At 38.1% G+C, this 19,140-nt stretch overlaps 1 long non-coding RNA gene across 1 annotated transcript; it reads right to left on the minus strand.

Annotated features, from left to right (window-relative positions):
* Window positions 1–268: 268 nt before the first annotated feature.
* LOC120409765 lies at window positions 269–13,826 on the minus strand. Its single transcript, XR_005601566.1, has 3 exons — window positions 13,755–13,826; window positions 12,375–12,497; window positions 269–1,268 (listed from the first exon to the last, which is right to left on the minus strand). It is a non-coding gene; the product is annotated as an uncharacterized LOC120409765 (long non-coding RNA).
* Window positions 13,827–19,140: the final 5,314 nt, after the last annotated feature.

The raw sequence follows: 19,140 nt of genomic DNA on the forward strand, positions 1-19,140 counted from the left end.
ACCTAGGAGTTATATTACTTACTTATATTTTATATTACTTGTATGTATATATATGTAATTCATATCAGCCTGGAGAAAAGGAAGCTTAGGGAAACCTTTTCTTTCTCTACAACTACCTGAAAGGAGGTTATGGCAAGGTGTGTATCTGCCTCTTCTCCCAAATAACAAGTGACAGGATGAGGAAGTGGCCTTCAGTTGTGCTAGAGGAGCTTTAGTTTGGATATTATGAAAAAATGTCTTCACCAGTGTTGTCAAGCACCAGAATAGGTTGCCCAAGGAAATTGTTTTGTCACCATCCCTGAAAGCATTTAAGAGGTGTGCATCTGTGGCACTTAGCACCATGGTTTAGTGGTGGACTTGACAGTGCTGGGATAATAGTCTGACTCAATGACCTCAGAGGTCTTTTCAAATCTAAATGGTTCTATGATTCTACAGCTCAGTGTTAGGACTGTATTATGCACATACACATCTGTTCTCTGTTTCAAAAAATTAAGAAGGGCTTTGGCTTCTGCTGTCACGAAGAATATGAATTTACAGAATTTTGGAAGAGGCAGAACAGCAAGCTGAAATTACTTCACTGTTCCAGCCTCAGGCTTCACAATTTTATGCAGTATTTCCTTCACCAAAACATACAGGTTTTCCTCTCAGTCATCTCAACGAGAATGAGAACATCTCCTTACCACACCTCAGTTTTTTGTTTAAACTGGTCACAAACTGCTATTTTTAGAAGAAACTGTCTTTACAGATAAAATTTTAGGCAGAGGGACATCCCACCTGGGACTCCTGGTGTGGGATTGAGAGCACATAGATAGCAAAGTACAAAAATGGAGGTAGCATGAACCCAAAAAAATTACTAGGACTCGATTTCAGAATTACAAAATACTCACACATCATACTCAGCATCACTGGCAGCTAGGGAGTGTTTAATACCTCCAAAACACAGACACCTTCACTTTTCAAAGCTTTGTTTTCAGTTATTCACACACAGTAACAATGAAGTGTCGATCACAATTCAGATACTTTGCTCTACACACCACAGGCCTGGCAAGAAAGACCCTCAGAGTTCCCCTGCCCAGAAAAGTCGGTCCAAAAAGGGTGTGAGAGAAGAGCAGGGCAAAGAACCAATCATGCAGAGAAAATAATCACAGGGTGTTGAGCAGGAATTTGTTTCCTTCTCTCGCCCTCCTCTCCCCAGTTCTTCCTTTGGAAGGGATGCTCTGCTCTGTAAGATAATTAGCATCTTCAGGGGGGAAAAAACCCCACCCAACCTATAAACAAAGAGATTAAATAGAAAATGAACAAAAGAAGGAATAAGAAATGATCTCCTGGAAAAATATTCCCCATCAAACCTACTGAGAAACATGGGCTTATAGTCTAGTTACAGCTAAGCACTCTGTGCCTAAGTAAAAAATAAATTAGTATATTCTGATATTTTTGCAGAAGCAACAATTGTGGACTAAAATACACGTGTAAAACAGAGACAATTCCTATTAATAGAAGGGAGAGCAGTGACACAAAAAATTGTAGTTTACAATCATGCCCTTGTAATTTTGGGGTGAACACATTAAGACAGAAATATCATAATGCAATTTGGAGAAGAAATACTATTTCTTCCTTTATGCAAAAATATTTTCTATCTTTGGAAAATACTAGATGAATCTGAAAACTATTCTATTCCAAACAGCCAATATACACCATTGCCTCCATGTGTTTGGTTCATCCGTCCAAATGTTGTCACTGACAGGAAGAGAAACATTAAACACAGTCAAGTATCATTAATTAACACCAGCCATAATGGACTAGAAAATATGTCTACTTTAAAAAACTGTTATCCATAAGCTCATTATTAAAACAAGCAAATGAAACACCCTCCCGGAAAAAACCTGTAATACAACCTGAAAATGAGAACTTGTTTCCCCAAGAAAACCATTAACCCTGAAAAGAATTCAATGCATGGTGTGCAAAACCAGGAGACACCCAGCTTTACTGGAACATTTCCTCAAAATGACAGTCAAATACGAAGAAGGTGTACTGTATTTTACAGGTATTGTACAGGCTCCTTACCACTTTTTTATTTCTCCAACAAACCAGAAGAACACCAGGAAGACACCTCTCTGCCCTCAGAAACCACTTGTGGGAAGTCAGGGCTGGTATTTGACCCATTACCTTAATTACATCTGCTCACCTTCATATCTCATGCTGGGTTGTAATTCACAGGGCGGAGGTATAAAAGACTGTATTGCACTTTGGTTTTTGTTGCTTTGTCACTTTTGCTTATGCAACCTGAGCTTCAGCCAGAAAAGACTTGACAATCACTCTAAGATAAGAAAGTCCTGGTTTCTCATTTATTTGTTGGCAGACTAAAAATGGAATTGCTGTTGTAGGGTTTGGGGGCCATTAGTTATAATCCACTCCCACATATCCACAGCAGTACAGCGACATATGTACTGTACTGAAGCTCAACAGTAATACTATTAATAATCACTGGGAGTAGCCGTGGTCATGGCACAGTACTTGAAGTTAGGAGATTGAATTTTGGTGGGTGTAAATGGAGTGGCTTAATAAAGGAAGCAGACAACTAAGTTGTTGTAATAGTTGTAATTCTCCAAACTGAAACAATATTACAGGTATTCTGCTATAACACTGGCAGCTGCAGAGCTATTGGAGATTTGGTGCAGTGAAGGGAGAAGTGACACTGACCGTGCCTTAATTATGCCTCCCCTGATAGGGGAGAATTTTAGAGTCTTTGCCAGGAGTCCAAGAGACGAACGGGACTATCAGCCTTCTGTGCTTTCAGATAGCTGTTTATTAAGTCTTATCAGAGAAATAGAGCCACTTAACGTGACCCAGACATAGCACAGAGCAGAGAGTGCAGGAGAATGCCAAATTATCAAGATTACATAGCCTTTTTAAAGGTAAATTAACCAATGGTCACTAAAAGCGTACATTATTTTTACTTTCCCACCAATGTATAAGAAATCATCTAGTCACATAGACAGGAACTGCAGAATTCTTTATCCAATCATCCCAAACTACTTCTACTGCAGAATATGGAGTAGTAGTAGAAGAAGAAGGTCTGGAGAACAACAACAATCCTCCATTTTGAAGTTTTTTGCTTTTATCTATTTACTATATTAACAAACCCAAATCCTCTAAATTTTTCACCCTGTGACAATCTTACATAATATTCTATCACCTAGTTCACACCATTGTAGATTCTAATTCTTCCCAGAGGGTAGGCAATTTTCTCCAAGGATTAAGTTCAAAAACAGTGTTGTCCAGGGGGGTAGAACCCTTCAAAACAGGTAGAGAAATATTCTCTGCACTGTGAGTTCCTACAGAGAAGGTCTGGGTAGAGGTGAATGCTGGAAGAATTAAAAATCAGATAAAGAAATATGTCCCACCACTTCAACTTTCTGACAAAGACTGAGCTATGTTGTCCGAAAGTCCTAATGCTGTAACCAAACAAAACCATTGTTTATGGTTTCCCAGAAACTAGAGAGTGGGAACACATCTGATCCCTTTAACTAAACAGTAACATCAAAGATAGCTATTTATTTACAACAGTTTTTAAACAGAAAAACTTGCAGGAATTCACTAACGCTGAAATAGTTTTACAAATTCTCTATGGTACACATTTTCTCTAAGAATAAAAACAAGGCAATGCATTTCATTCTCACCTGTGAAGTTTGCAGGTCTGCTTTAGGAGACACTTAAGTGATAATTGTGAAGAATTTGGTAGAATTACTATAATTCTTCTTGCCTTAGGAAAAAAATGTCAAGCCAATGTGGTTCATTGTTTTTTATAAAATAGAGATTTTTTTCTTCTTTTTTCCTTCTAAGTTGTAGAGTAAGATAAGTAGTAAGTTCATATCAAGCAAAGAAGGCAGTCATTCTGCTGAAAACTTTGTATGCCTTGAACAAGAAAATTTGGTACATAATGAAAATGGTGACTTAAGATGGTAAAGATCCATATAGTTCAGGGGACTGGATGTTGTTATACACATATTTCAGAAAGACAGGGAGGGAAGAAAGGGAAAGGGAGGAGGAACTGCCTTATGTAAGCAAGTTATTAGTTCTAGGACCTTCTGTATCAGGAGAAAGACAGAACAAAGAGTTTTCAGCTATCAGTTCAGGAGTATTAAGTGGGCAACAGAGATGAGAGGTAAAAAATGCCCCTTAAATTCTTGGAAAGTGCCAGGAACTTCTTTCAAGAGTCAAAAGAAGTAACTGGAGATGAGCTTTTCTACATTTCATCCTGAGAAATGGAATGAGATCAAGGAAGGAGATTTGCATAAAAGTGATGGTGATATTCTATAGTTCATGATTCTTTAGAGAAAAAGAGAGGAAGGACAACAGAATAAAGAAAAATCTGAATATAGGATTATTTTTTCTCAATAGGATTATTGTTACTCATGGAAATGCAGTCTAAGGGCAAAAAGGATAAAAAGTTGGTAATTAATAGAAACTTATTATGAACTTGAAACATAAATAAGAGAACAGTTCATGCAGAAGCACAAAATTCTTGTGGAGGAATAATCTGTCAATAAGTAGAAGCTGGGAAGGACTTTACAGGCAGCTTTTCTGCAAAATAGCATCTGGGAGATGTACTGGAAGGAAAACTGAACAGAAACCAACACTGTCAAACTGGAATAAAAAAACCCCAAAATTCACAAAAGCACACAAGAGTCACATGTGAAATATATGGAATAGTGTTTTCTCTCTGTAGCATTGTCAAGTCCTCAGCTGGAATGCTGTGTCTAATTTTGGTTGTTTCAAGAGAGATGTGCGTGATAGGAATTAAGAAAGAAAGTGAAACTGAAGGCATATAAAAGATACGACCCTTGAGGAAAGACAGATGGAATTGGGTTTGATACAGTGGAAATATGCAATTGATTCTAGAAAAATCTGAGAGACTGTTGCAAAACCAGTAGAATCCAGTGTCTTCCATATCTACTGTGGAGCTAAATTACAATAAGAAAGAAAAAAATCAGAATGCTTTTAGCTGGGCCAGATAACTGATGAAACTCTTGATGTCTAGACTTTCAATTTATTTCTTTTTGGTATTTTTTTCTTTTAAAGTCAAGCAATTTTGTCTACAAGGAAAAAAATGGTATAGATGATTTTGCCTTGAAGTATGGGGAAAGATGAAATTGTCTTCTGAGATTTCATCAGCTCTATTTTCTCTGTTGTGCTGATAAATATAATGAAGGGTAAAACAAAATGAAAGTGGTTTAATCACAAACAACTTGTATTATGATAAAAGACATGAGTTTAGTAATAAACTGAGTCTGTGGAACAGCTGGCAACAGTTTTGGTGGAGGTTTCCGCTGGCGAAAGATGGGAAAGTGGACAAATGGCAGTGACTTCACAACCTTGTCTGTACCCTGGGGTGGGTCATTGACATGGCATTTTTATTAATTTTCAGGATTCTTTTTGGAGTGCATCAGTTATTTCACTTTCAGATGAAAGTGAGGTTTGGTTTTGGGAATAGTTTATTTCTGAGTTTACTTCCAAGAGCTTATTTCTATAGAACTCTTTTGATTCTTTCCATCTTTTGCAGTCCTGGAACAGTGTCCTTGTGGCTTCATTTCTGCACTGACACGATATATCTGGGAGCATGCAATGCATGTCCTTAACTTTGGCTTACACAAATATTTCTCTGTGTTTTTTCTTTCCATGTAACTTCACTGTGACACAGCTCAGCACTCACTCAGCGTGACTGGAGAGTTGAAGGAAGCAAACAGTATGTCTTAGGGTTTTGGCTGTGCCACCATGGGATGCCAAGGAAACTCAGGTTAGGCAGTACTCCATGGAAATGCGGCTATGCAGAAGGGCTATTTCTGAGCAAAATGGATAAAAGCTGTTAAACCATCAAGTCCACGGACCTCTTCTGCAGACAATGGATATATTTTTAGCAGTGTAGACATAACTCCTGATACAATTTTTTCACTGATACAATGTCATAGTGTTTAATGAATATAACCCTGGGATGAACAAAACTGTGTGAAATAAAACCTTTCTGTTTCTGAAAGGTCTTATTCAAGCACTCCATTCCATCTCACATCAAAAAGTTCAGTGATAGTGAATTCATAATTCACAGTTCACAATAAAAAATGTGGAGAAAATATCAGATGTCTTTACTACAAGGATAGCACCAGCCAAGCTCCTGTCTTTGAACTGAACAAGATTTTGAATGTGCTACATGGTGCTGGACAGGATGTTAGCAGCACAGAGAATTTCAGTTCACTTTTTAGTCTCAGAGTCTCAAAGGGAATTACCAAGTGGCAATTATTTTCTTTTAAATATTTGTATTTCTCAACACAATGCCAAATCTTGAGGGCAAGGACCTCTCTCTTTCACTTTACTGTCTGACCCTCCAATAATATAGCATTTTGTACATATATATAATTTAAATAACATGACTGAATCAAATGGGTGTTCATACACGTAGCATGTGTTTACTACTGGAGGATGTTCTGATTAAATGTTTATATGCTCCAAAGGGTCAGTGAATGTCGTAATTTTCATTTAAAGGAATCAGTGTAAACATCTCTTCTCTCTGAGCATGCATTTCATGACTCATGAGTACATCACTGAATCTTTCCCTTGTCCGGACAGGCCATGATAAAAACTAAGTTTTTTAAAAGGTTTTAAAGATGTGTGCAGACCGTGACATTCCACTCATAGTATTTAATATAGGAAAAAGAAAGTTAAAATGCAGAGGCAGAAAAAAGTAGTGAAGACACATGTAAAGCATTTAACCCTACCTGAAATAACTCTTAAGACAAATAAAACTGTGGGTTTCATATTTAAATAATGTATATTATATTATAACTGAATGATGGAGAGAGTGGCTGTCTCCGGATCGAGCTGGTGTTGATGTTCAGGACCATAGTTTTTCCTAAATCATAGTTTTTCCTATCTGCTCCCCCACCCAGCTCCCCACCATGGCTGTCCCCTCTTCTGAGGGACACAGCACCTGCCTGTGCAGCTGGTATCACCACTTCCCTAATTTCAAACCCACATTTTCCCTTTGTTTAAAAGTTCTCATTTCTTTTGGAATGCCTTAGGTTTTGAAAATCTTAGGTATCCCCTAGCATCACATCTCATAGTCACCTCCAAGGTATATGGTCCCTGAGGACATGAGTCCTAGGAAAAGGCATCCTAGGATTAATAAGAAATTGTCTCAGAACAGAGGAGACGGGGAAAATTTCTGAAGGCAGCTGCCTTGTACTACTTGCATGCAAATGACAATTGATCACCAAAATAAATCACCCTGGTTATAGAGTCAGCTTAGATCTCTCAGATTAGAGAAGTTGTGGCTTCTGCTCATAAAGTTGTGTTCTGTGGTCACAATATTGTTTTGCCTTGGGGCAGTTAGGATTTTTCCATGACAGACTGTTCACATTTACTAGGCTGTGTTCTCTTCTGATGAAAAATATTTTGGCATTTCAGACAAAAGCAGTAGGATTTCTGCCAGCTGGTGGTTCCTGCCTTTCAGACTGCAGTGTCTGGTGGCTAGTCTTGATGCTGGCTACTACGGCACTGAGTTCTGGTTCAGAGGTAACAAGACTGACAGGGCTGAGGGGAGGAACAAAGTGTCACACCCATTTTTTTGCACAGGTAGATGAATTGTGGTGAGAGGAAGAGTGAAAACTCCATGTCCCAAAGCTGACTTAGTCAAACTCCAGTGCTTAAAAGGAAGATGCTGGCATCTTCTAAATTTCCTTCTGTTTTGAGTAGGTAGTCTCTCAGGTATCACTACAATCTCCCATTCCTACTTCTTCCCCCTTCCACTTTGAGAAGTAACAGTATTCACTGACCTGCATACTCTGCAGACTGGGATCTAAAACTACATCTTTTTCCCATAAGTTCCTGACCCAGTCCTTCAGCTGACAGGTGAATGGAGTTTAGGAGCACGTTTTGTCCAGTGTAATCTTTAACAATTCACACTCCCAAGAGTGAAGGAAGCCCTTCACATGGACTGAGGAGTCCTCAGGCAACTAAAGAGGCTAGTGAAATACAGATCCTGGGTTTTGTTGTGATGTAAACCCTAGATCAGGACTCTGTGTACTGTTTTCATGCAGGGCTGAACTTCTAGCTCTAGCTGTGTTTGCAATATTAAACTAGTTATGTAAGTGTACATTTTTGTATGCATCACTGCACAGCCATGCCTGGGCTCTCACCAAACTTTCCTTCTGTTGTACCACTTTCTAAACAGATTACAAGAGCTCTAAAGAGCTTCTGGTTGGACCGAAATTAACATGGCTGACAAAAAGGTCTGATGAAAGATACTTCCTTTTAAGTAGAATTTGATGCTTCCAAGGTATGCACAAGAACATGCGTGAGTAGCTCTTAAAGGTTTGGGAAATGGTTTATCTTTTCAAATTAACAACAGCATGCCAAAAAAGATTAGGTTACCAGAGACTAGTTTTTGAAATATATTGATAAAGAGAAAGGATAGGAACACTGAAAAACAATGGTAACTGTTTTTTAATTCCTCATTATTCTTTTCAAAAGGCTGTCAGATTATCTCTGCTATACTACCAGAAGCTATTTGAAGATCTTGAATGGTCTCACAATTGCCTAATGAATGATTTAGTACAGGAATAAACTCAGGTAGTGCATCACTTAATTAACTGGCTCATAAAATAACTGCATTCAGAGAAGTAATACTTCATTTTAAGGGATCTTTAGTTGCATTGCAGACTGATAGTAAAATAGATATTCTAAAAAGTAACTATTTGGGATCAGTATCACTAAAAGTAAACTCAAAGAACAAGAAGAAATTTGATCTTAATATGGTTGCTACTCAAATACTGCTTTGATTTATTGAGGGATACAAATTTGTTTAGGTAAACAAAACAAAACAAAAAAGACTTTTCCCTCCTGTTCCTCCTTATAACAATCTGTGTCGTTCACCATGACCCAGTTGTACTATCCTGATGAACTGATACTTATGGAAATAATTAGAAGAGCCCAGCTGTACTACCCATGACCAAATATCCTTGAAGTCCATATGCACTGCGTGTTTCCCTTTATAAAGTCATTCAGAAAAGCTTTTAATGAATTGCAAGTAAATTCTTACCATATGTCCAAGAGAGCAATCAGGGGGAGCTTTCAGCTAGAATCACTGTAAAAGCATTGGATTTTTTTTTGCTGTTTATATTGGATGCTATCCTATAACCAATAAGAAGACACAATCTGAACATTTATCACTTTTACACGTCCAAGGCATTTATACTGTAATGCCATGGAATACAGCATTCAGCAGTGTTGCCCTAGCTATAAACCTGATAAAAATGAATAAGCTCAAAACCCAGCTATTTCTCCTGAGAACTTAGAGATTTATGTATTTTTTAATCAAGAAAACTATTATTGTGTCTTTTCCAGCCAAAGACCCCAGAATAACCTATCATAGCCTTAACCAGAATCCAACAGGGAATAATCCCTCCCTTTCCAAAAGCACATAAAAGTTCAGCCATGGAACAAGACAAAGCCAAAATTTACTGAAGTGCTAAAAACAATCAAAAGTGAGGGCAAGAAGCTCTTATCCACCAGCAGCTCAGCATTCTGTGAAATGCACAACATTTAAATTGCTACTCTGCTGGATGTGGATCATGACTGTGGTTCTGAGTCCCCCAGAGGAAAAGGGTGCCCCAGTGCCAGGATGCAAGTCCAACTGCTGCAGGAGAGGGGAGATGCAGCCATGCTGGTGGGATGTCCAATACGTGGTAGGGCGCTTTGAGGCCTGGTTTTGGTCCAGTTAATGTTATCCAATTATGTACACAGCATGAAGAGGTTTTACAGGCAAGGTTAGACACCCGTTGATAGGCAAATTCTCCTTGCTAGTGAGGGACAATTAGAATCCTCTACATAAAATTGGCTCTTCCCTACTCTGGGAATGGAATTCAGCTGACAGACTCAAATACATTTATGTGACCACATGTTTATGCCTGCCCATGAACTGTATGTCCAAATTCCCATTGTAGTCAACAGAGTCTAGTCAATAACGCAGACATCTGCTTTAAGGTGATCTGACCAGTTCCCTGCACTCTGGATATCTCACCTGATGGACTACATCTTCATTGATGGGAGTAGGACATCTCTACAAGAAGACATCTGAAATGGTGTCTCTGAAGATGGGAACAGTGTCCCCACATTGAATGTAAGTGAACATCACTGTGTTTTTGCAAATGTTAACATAATTTTCCCCAGGGGAAAGCCTGGGAAGATGACGGTTCATGATGGTCAAAACTTTCAGTAAGCATGTTTTTTTGTTTAAATAAACCAAGTCCATAAGCCATTCAGCTCTACCATCCCCCTGAAGTGTTACACTGGAGGAATCACAGTACTCTTAGCTGTTGTTCTCTTGGAGAGCAAAAAGCGAAGTTGATCTTAGGATAACTGTCTCTTGCTGTCTTAGATTCAGTGCATAAGGCTCACTCTTTCAGAAACAAGAACATCTGACTTGCTTAAACCTTGCATTATGAAAAGCTGTGCTTATGGATGTTTCCTTCTGATGATTTTCATCTTACGTGCCAACAGGTGTTTTGAAAATAATATGAGTTTAAAGTAACCAACAACATTGAAAAAGACTTGTGACATCAGTAAATATTGTGGACTTCCATTCACTGATTTGAGTATTTAAATGCAGGAAAATAATGTGGCTTGTTGTGAGAATGGTCATAGACATGAAAAGAGATTAGCCAAATCCACAGTTTTAAAAAAAAATATGTCAAATTCTCCTGCTTTGAAGGCCTCTTTTATAAAAAGCCAGAAATGTTACTGTTTTGGATAAAATTTGCTGTTACTGACGTCTTCCATAAAATATCCTCATTAAAAAGAAAGACTGCAGTATTACAGTCAAGACTTATCCTACCCATTAAGGTAGATTTAACATGAGAAATCAAATAATGAAATTTATCTACACCAGTATAGCATAATATCACCACTGTAACTGCCAAAGAAGAGTTACTGGTTGAGTAGAGTCAGGGAGAGTGGTATATCTTGCTTTTCTTTGCTTTATTTCTAGGTATTACAGGGACAGTATAAAGCATGATGTAACTTTAAAATTCCATGCAGGTGAATGGTAGGAGTGAGAATCCATGAAGTGTTTCTAAAATGATGCTGTCATGACAAACGCAGTATTTCTATGGGATTGAATAGTGTTCAGGTTATTTCCTGATGGTTGTCACTCTTTGAAGAAGGAGTCTCTTCCTATGGATTTTGGTCAGAAGAGCAGCTTGCACTAAATTCAGAATTCAGGGAAGTTTTCAAAACATATTTAAAATTATTTTGTGGGCAAATTAGTTTTTTATATAGCTACAAAAAGGCAATTAAAAAAAATATTCTCCAAGTGGCTATGTTATTTTTATGCTCTTCACATTACCCCATCCCAAAAGCCTTCCTAAAAATATTGCAAAACAAAGGTTCAAAGTAGCTTCCTTAAGATAGTATTTTAAACTTTGGGTACCGAGGATACATGAACATGGAAATTAAGAAGTGTTATTTTATTACCAACCATCTGCTTTTATGTGCATATTCTGAATTAAATTAAATTTCTTTCACCATGAAGCCAGAAGGTTCACAAGAGAGGCAAATCAGACATTGGAGTGGTCGATTGAGCCTTGTTTCGAGGAAGCTTATGTGGGGAGTTAAACTGGAACTCCACACAAAACTTTCCTTATGTTATATCCCTTATTCCTGTAATGATATAACTCGCCTGGGCTTCTAACAATAAGAACTTTGCTCTAAATATTTAAGAAAATAATTTTAGACATGAGATAGTCTAGAAAGTTGTGATTTGTTTACTTTTTTAGCTATTCAACCTCTAATTTGTGTGATCTTGGGCAGATAATTTTCTCCTGTTTACAAAAGTAAAAGAGAGAGATTTTACTGATTTTCTAAAATATTTATATATTCATGAAGTGGAATTTGTGAAAGACAACTTTCCTGATCCACAGCAGTGCTGTGAGAACACAGAGAAAGGGTGAAACGCCAAGATTCTACAGACAGAAAAGTCAGATATGTACATGGTACTAAATGTAGTAGTCAGCAAATGAAAAACAAAATCCAGTAAAATTTTATTTTCTTCTGAGAAGATGAACTGTGTGGGTTAGAGCTCAGAAATACAAGTTTTTAATTGGGAATGGCAATTTCCCCCAAGAGAGGAGCTAGAATTTCGCTGGTGTTAGAGGGCATGTTAAAGCCAATTTTGCAGAGGAGCTTAATATGAGTCACACCTGTTCAGATTTTGCTTAATGTTATGGTGTATGAAAGAAACTTTTGACCTTTCTTAAGGAAGCACAGAACTGTACCAGGCTGGTCAGGAAATCTTGGCAAATCTGGAAGGCTACAGCAGGACATACCTTCTGTTTAATGTTCAGATATTTTGTAAGGCATTGTGTAGGCTGTAAACTGCAGAAGAGCTACTACTGCTTTTTTTGAGAATGCCACCTTCTATCTTTCATTTACTCTCCCACATGATTTATCTGAAAAAGAGAAAAATATCTCAGTAGCTGAAGCTGTTTCTTAGCTCAGTAACAACCCAAACAGTAAGGACACAACAGTGCGGAGATTGTGAGAGAAAGCTGAAGAAGCTGGTGAATTATCAGTATGCAGGGTCATGCACATGTACAAGCCTGCTCAGCCAGCATTTTCAGGCTGGGCTCTTGCTGAAACATGTGATAAAAAAGTGAAGGGCAATCTAATTAAAACTAGAAATGCTGCACTGAGGCCATTCCTGTTTACCTCCCACTATAAAAGACGTGCCCTCTGTTGCATGCTACACAGTAATAAACAACCCTATGGAAAGGCACTGTGGCAAACAGAACACCTCCTGCTCTAGTTCCCAGGGCTGCTCTTTCCCCCCTCTGTCCTCGACCTCAAATAACTCCTCCTTTCCTCCACCACTGGCCTCACCAGCCCTCCTAGGCACTCCTGGCCAGGCTCAGCTGTGCTTGTCCCAAAGGTCACCAAGGACAGGTGCCCTGCTGCTGCTCTGTGGGCTGCCAGTGAGTAAAGGCAGTCGGAGTCCCAGTCCTGGCTCTGTACGAGCTTGCAGAACAGAATGAAGAGTCCCTGGGCATCAAAGGAAAATCCAGATGTTCCCCTCCCATCCATATTTAGGATTCACCTATTACCACCTCACAGCAGGAGCAATTTCATTCTTCGAGCTGTTTTTACTTAACACGCTAAAATTAGTAATATCTTGAGTTTGATAATGACTGTCATCTGAGACTAAGGATGTTTTGCAACAATATTACAGTATTGACTGGATTTCAACTAGTGAAACAGCAAAACCTTTTATCTCTCATTTTTTTTATTAAAAAAAAATGGGAGACATATTTGAATAAATAATCAGTTAAGCATAGTAAAGTAAATCTAGTCAAGACAGGCTGAGTGTTAGCACTGAGTTCCAGCTACAAAACCAGGCACTAAAATCTGGAACATTGTAGTAAAAACATAATTTCTAAGAGATAAGTGAAATGTTGGGAAATGGTGTCCCTCCCACCACAAGGCCTTTGAGATGTCATAGATGAGATATAATCAGTGACTAGTTCAACCAAATTTTAGTTTGAACTTTGCTACTAAATCTGGTCTCCATTTAATGTAACGGCTATCAGAATCAAATTGTACTTAAAACTTTTGGTAACAAATGACTAGCAAATAGACCAGAGGCCTATGCAGTGGGAAGCAGATACCTGAATATAACCACAATCAGAGAGAGATAAAATGCCTTCACTCACCAAAGGGTCCTTAAATAGATAGGAAGCACTACTGATTTGTTGGATGGGTCAGAAAATGCTGAAATAAAAACACCAGTTCCTGTTACTTCTTATCACTTAGGATTTGCAGTTATTCAAGAGCTGTAGTACCCTCACACCTTCAGCTGGTTACTGTTCTTCTCTCCCACACAGACAGATTTTGTATGCAGGGAGCAGGAAATTCCCTTGAGCCAGAGGGGAAACTTCAAGTCAAGTTTCTTAACTACCTTTACAAAATGCATCATCACTGCTTATCAGAGGGTGGTTTATGTTTAATATTTTCAAAGAGATAAAAGGTTATGAACCAGGAACCTGGCCCTGATGTTCATGCAAGGTGACAGAAACAGGGAGTGAGGTTCATTTCGGCTTACCTTTAAGTACAGAAAAGCCGCCTCTCGCCATGCACATGATCGTGATGAGTAGGACACATCTCTTTGTCCTGTTAGCTGGTTAATTCAAACAAACCTCACTGGCAGAGGGCAATCTGCTCAGCTGCTTTGCTGTGCAGAAGGTAAGAGTTGCCCTGGTGCAAAAGTTCAATATTTAGAAACCAGTCATTGCTGGATACAGCTCAGTAGATCTTTTATTATACCAGGTTAATGTATGCTAGCAGGCAGAGCGCCAAAAGAACAATCTCCACATTGTGTTGGATTTTTCTGTACAGTAATTCAGCCCAGGGAAAGTCCAGTTTCTGCGTTGTGAGCAGAAGGGAGTCTGTAACACCACAGCAGGGTCATGTAAGGATGCAAGAGGTGACAGAGGGATATGAGAAATTTACAGGTGTATGTTTTTCTATTGTCTCAGTTTTTTCTTTCCAAGAAGAATTTTTAGACACTTTTCTAAATATGTGCCCATCAGGCCCCAAAGTTTTAGCTGTCACAGACACAGTCTTGTCCAGCAACAGGCAAACGGACATGCTTTGGGAGGTGGGGAGATCAACATTTCGGTTAGAACTTTTGGAAATTGGTATATCTTGTTAAAAATAAAACAAAAACTCTAAAGCTACCAGTGAAAAAGGATGGGCTTTTTTCTTACCAAAATCATGGTTTTTTTCAGGAAGGTCATACATGATATTGTAAAGTTGCCATCCATTTCATGTGAAAAAAATTAATTTTCCATACAATATGGAATATTTCCAGCTTTAGTAATAGTGTGTGAGTGGTTTTTTGGGAAGAAATTACATGACTGTTTAGGAAATCAGTCTGAAGTACATAGTAAAATGAATTTTCTATAATTTCCTCCAGCACCTGGGAAAACCACTCCCAGGAAAGCAGGAATTGTTCCATGTTTCCCTGGAAAAGATCCACAAATCTCTGTCTTCCATGCTTTAAAAAAAAAAAAAAATCAGTTCCCACTTGCCCTTCTGACCTATCTTCTTTGAACAAGATTCCAGTCAAATTTGATATCTGCTGTATAACAACTGAAACATTTTTCCTATCAGGGTGGCACTTCATCTGGAATTTTCCAAAACATATTTACATTTTTTAAATTCCTATCTCAAATTATCCCCATGGCTAATTTCCTTGATATTTCCAGTGTCTGGGCTGGCAAGATCTTATCTCTAGGGCAATAAGGTTTACTTTAGTTTCAAAACAACTTTAAAATGGCAAGGCTTCTAGACATAGGATTTCTGAAATGCATGCCACTTCCTGAAAAAGAAAATTAATATCAACAAGGGTAAATTTACTATTTTCACCTGATAGAATTTAGATGTTTTCAAAAAAGTCTATGAGCCACTGAGATCTCTTTTATTCCATTTCATATATATATTATTTCAATTATTCTATGACATGTATTTCAGATCTTTCTTCAGAGGCATGCAAGAACCATTCCTTTAATATTTGCTTTTTATAGAACATGTAATGATGAAAGGCATAAAGAAGAGGAAGACAACTGAAGGCTGTGAAGGAGTTTGCACACGTCTCACAGACAAATGTTTGTTAGAACCAGTTTATACTGTGGGTTTATATGACCTTTGAATACAACTTTGGCAAAGGGAAAGCATAAAAAAACCTCAATGAGATATTTCTAAAATTAATGGCTTTTATTGATTAGAACCACTGATATCTTATGTGAGGAACATGCATTAATTCCAGTGTACCTGCCATTCCTTAATGTATTTGCTCACTACATGAGAAATGCAAGTAAAACTGAAGCAAGCAAAACTTTGCACAAATATTATGAAGCAAACACTGGCCAAGCACAGGGGGTGAGTATGAAGCTTTGTCCAAAGGAAAAAGTCTAATGTGAAGTGAAAATTTTCTCCAGGATCTGTTTTGCTTTGTGGAGGAGGCTGTTCCCCAAAACTGTTATCCTGCCCTAAACAGAGCAGGTTTGCAAATCGACGTTACATAAGGTTGACTTTACATCACACGAAGCTTGGGTGACCCTGCTGGTCAGAAACTTACACTTCAAGATCCCTTTCCAGATGGATCTTTATGCTCTAAAGCAAAATTCTTACAGATAACTGTGACTGTAGCTGTAACCTGTAGCAGTAGTTATTGGACGCACTGTGACAGATCTGTACATAAGTGCTACTTAGAAACTCAATCACCTCCTGTTCCAGTTTACTGCATTAATGGAGGTGGCCTTTATATGTAAATGAAAGAGAATGGTCCAGCTTTTTAGGTAAGCTTGAAACTCATGTATTTCAACTAGAGCAGGACTGTATGCCTTTTTCTCTCCCACGTATGTAGTTTACTTAAATTTTGTCCATAAGCTCTTATCAGTAATTGGCATTAGTGTATTTATCAGTTTCAATATATCAACCAAAAATAATAAAATATTCATTTACCCTCAGGGAAACAAAGCAGAACCAAGCATTCATATAAAGCATTAAGTCATGATTTGCTTCATTTACTCTGTGCAGTTCCTGTCTTGTGGAACATTTGTTTCTTAGTATTTCATGCTCTGCTCGGCGAGTTAATCACATGAGACCTCACTGGCACTGCAAAAATCATAAGACTCTCTAACTTTGTATTTATTATATGTTTAATACCTGAAAGAAGATAAAAAATGTGGAAAACAGACTCCATGGTGTAAGTCACGTGATGGAAAGATGACCAGTTCAGAGAACTTGCAGACACACTGCACATTTTCAGGAAACTAATTAAAAACATTCATATCCAAGGAATGGGAAAAAGCCCTACCCAAAACAAATAAAACCAATGGCCAAGAAATGTTAAAGCAGATGGTGCTTTTCCTGAAAGTAAGATATTTACTACTGTTACCTTCACTGAAATGCTGATTTCCTTCTGATGCACCAATCAAATGTTAGATAATGGAACTGGATGACAGAAAATAATGTATTTGGGTTTATCCCAAACTCACTATCCTGTATTTTTGGAGGTTTGCTCAAGCTGGCTCTGTTTTTAGCAAAGTTTACTTTTTGTATCTGCTTATCTCAAATCTGAAAGACCCAGCTGGGACTACAAGTAGAAAAGCCAAAATACTGTCAGAAAAATTTTGCTTATAGTTTTTCTATATCACTGAGCAATCAACTCTCTGAAGAAAGATTGTTTTGGAAAAGTGTAGCCTCTGTTGTCAACCTGATGATGTCCATTTACAAGTGCTTTCCAGCTTTCACCAGAGCTAGGGGTAAATTTCGGTAATAATATTATTTCTGAGAGATTTTTCCTTATGGTGACATTAATTGAAGTGGAACAGAAAAATATAGACTATTCTTTAGGAAAAAAAAAAAAAGTCTTCCTTCATAATTTCAATGATCCAAGATTCTAAAGTCCATTGAATAGCACATTTCAGCCAAATCCCAATGTCTCCTCCAATACTGGAGAAAAAACTGTTGAACCTACTTGAACCTGCTTGCACCTGCAGAGTGGTCCAGCTGACAGAAGTTGAGGTATTAGGGGATACTGTGCTCTGTGTGATTAATTAATGAGGCTGAGGTTATTAATACAGTGGAAAATATTCGATTAGGTAATGAGCATACGTGAGAATTTCATGAGAACTTTGTCATATTTGGACTGACATTTCTGTAAATGATTTTTTTTTGAGCTGTTTTTAAAAAGAGAGACCACACACATAATCCAAAAATCCTATAGAAAACTAGTACCAGGAAAAGGTGGGAGTTACAGCTCATTACAGAAAGAGGAGTGGAGCACTGCTGGTGGGCAGAGAGTAGAGCTGCAGAGCTTCAGGGGTGGTGGCTGGTGGTTGGTGTGGCAGCTCTGTTGGGGCTGCCTTTCCATATGAGTAGTTTTGTCAGGTCATGCATTTCCCCTTGCAGACAAAGAATGCTTGGGATGCTTCACCTCATTTTTGTGTAACTTGAGCAGTTCCAAATACACACTTCATAGATTTTTTTGTTACACTTTTGAAAGTCCATTAAAATGACAAATAAAAACCCCAACCAAAACCAAGATCCGATGGCTTTCATACCTTGCTTAGATCACGATGATATTTACTCCATGCTATCTGATCTGATCAGCACTAAATGAAGAAAAAAAAGTACAGACTGCTTTTAATTAGGCATTACAGTATGAAAGTATTTAAATAAATAATCTATCATCTGGTCAAAGTAGTTTGTCTAATACCAACTGAAAGGCCTCCAAGGGATACCCAGAAGTAAAAGGGAAGAAAGAAGGTTTGCCATAATAGAAGCCTAACAGAATAGAGTTAAGAACTCCAGATGGGCAGATGAAGTATTATGTTAAGCCCTAGTTTTTCACATTGATTGAATTGTGACCTGTAAAAATTGATAAAGTAATTCACTGAAAAATTGTACAGAGTATAAGCAGAAATAGCCTAGCTTTTGTTGGATAAATAAAATGGAAAAAAAAGTGGAAGATCTAAGAGGGGAAAATTGTCCAAATATTGGGGAAAGTATAGAAAACAAACATATTTTCAGTCAGAATTTCTAGTGCTGTGTGGATAAGCCCATTGCAATAAATAGAAACCATGAACTGAAAATATGAATGGGATTACAAAATCAAATTAATTTTATCACTCATCCTGATGATTTATACTTCTTTCTTGAATAAGTGGCCTGTACTTGAAGCCTGGAATTTTCCCAAAGCCTTCCAGTGCCTCCAAACCACAACAGGACTTGCCCTCCTTGATGAAGCTGGTTAGAAAGCAAATTGTGCAGCTGAGCAGCAAGAGGACCAAGCCTTGTGCTGTCTCTCTGAGGTTTGGACTATTGCTGTGGAGCACTGAGCTCTTGGAGCCCCATCATTGCTCTGGACTCTTCTCTGCCGGTTGAACTTAAAATATGAATGTAGAAGATGGAAGCAAAGGATAGCCTGTAGGTCTCTGTCTTCCTGTACTGGCAGGGCGCAGCTAAAGATACCAGTACTGGAGAGGAGCAGTGAGGTGTAGTTCACATGCTCCCCTTACTGGTAGGGATGGC

Source organism: Corvus cornix, chromosome 2, assembly GCF_000738735.6.
Source record: "Corvus cornix cornix isolate S_Up_H32 chromosome 2, ASM73873v5, whole genome shotgun sequence".
Lineage (NCBI taxonomy): Eukaryota > Metazoa > Chordata > Aves > Passeriformes > Corvidae > Corvus > Corvus cornix.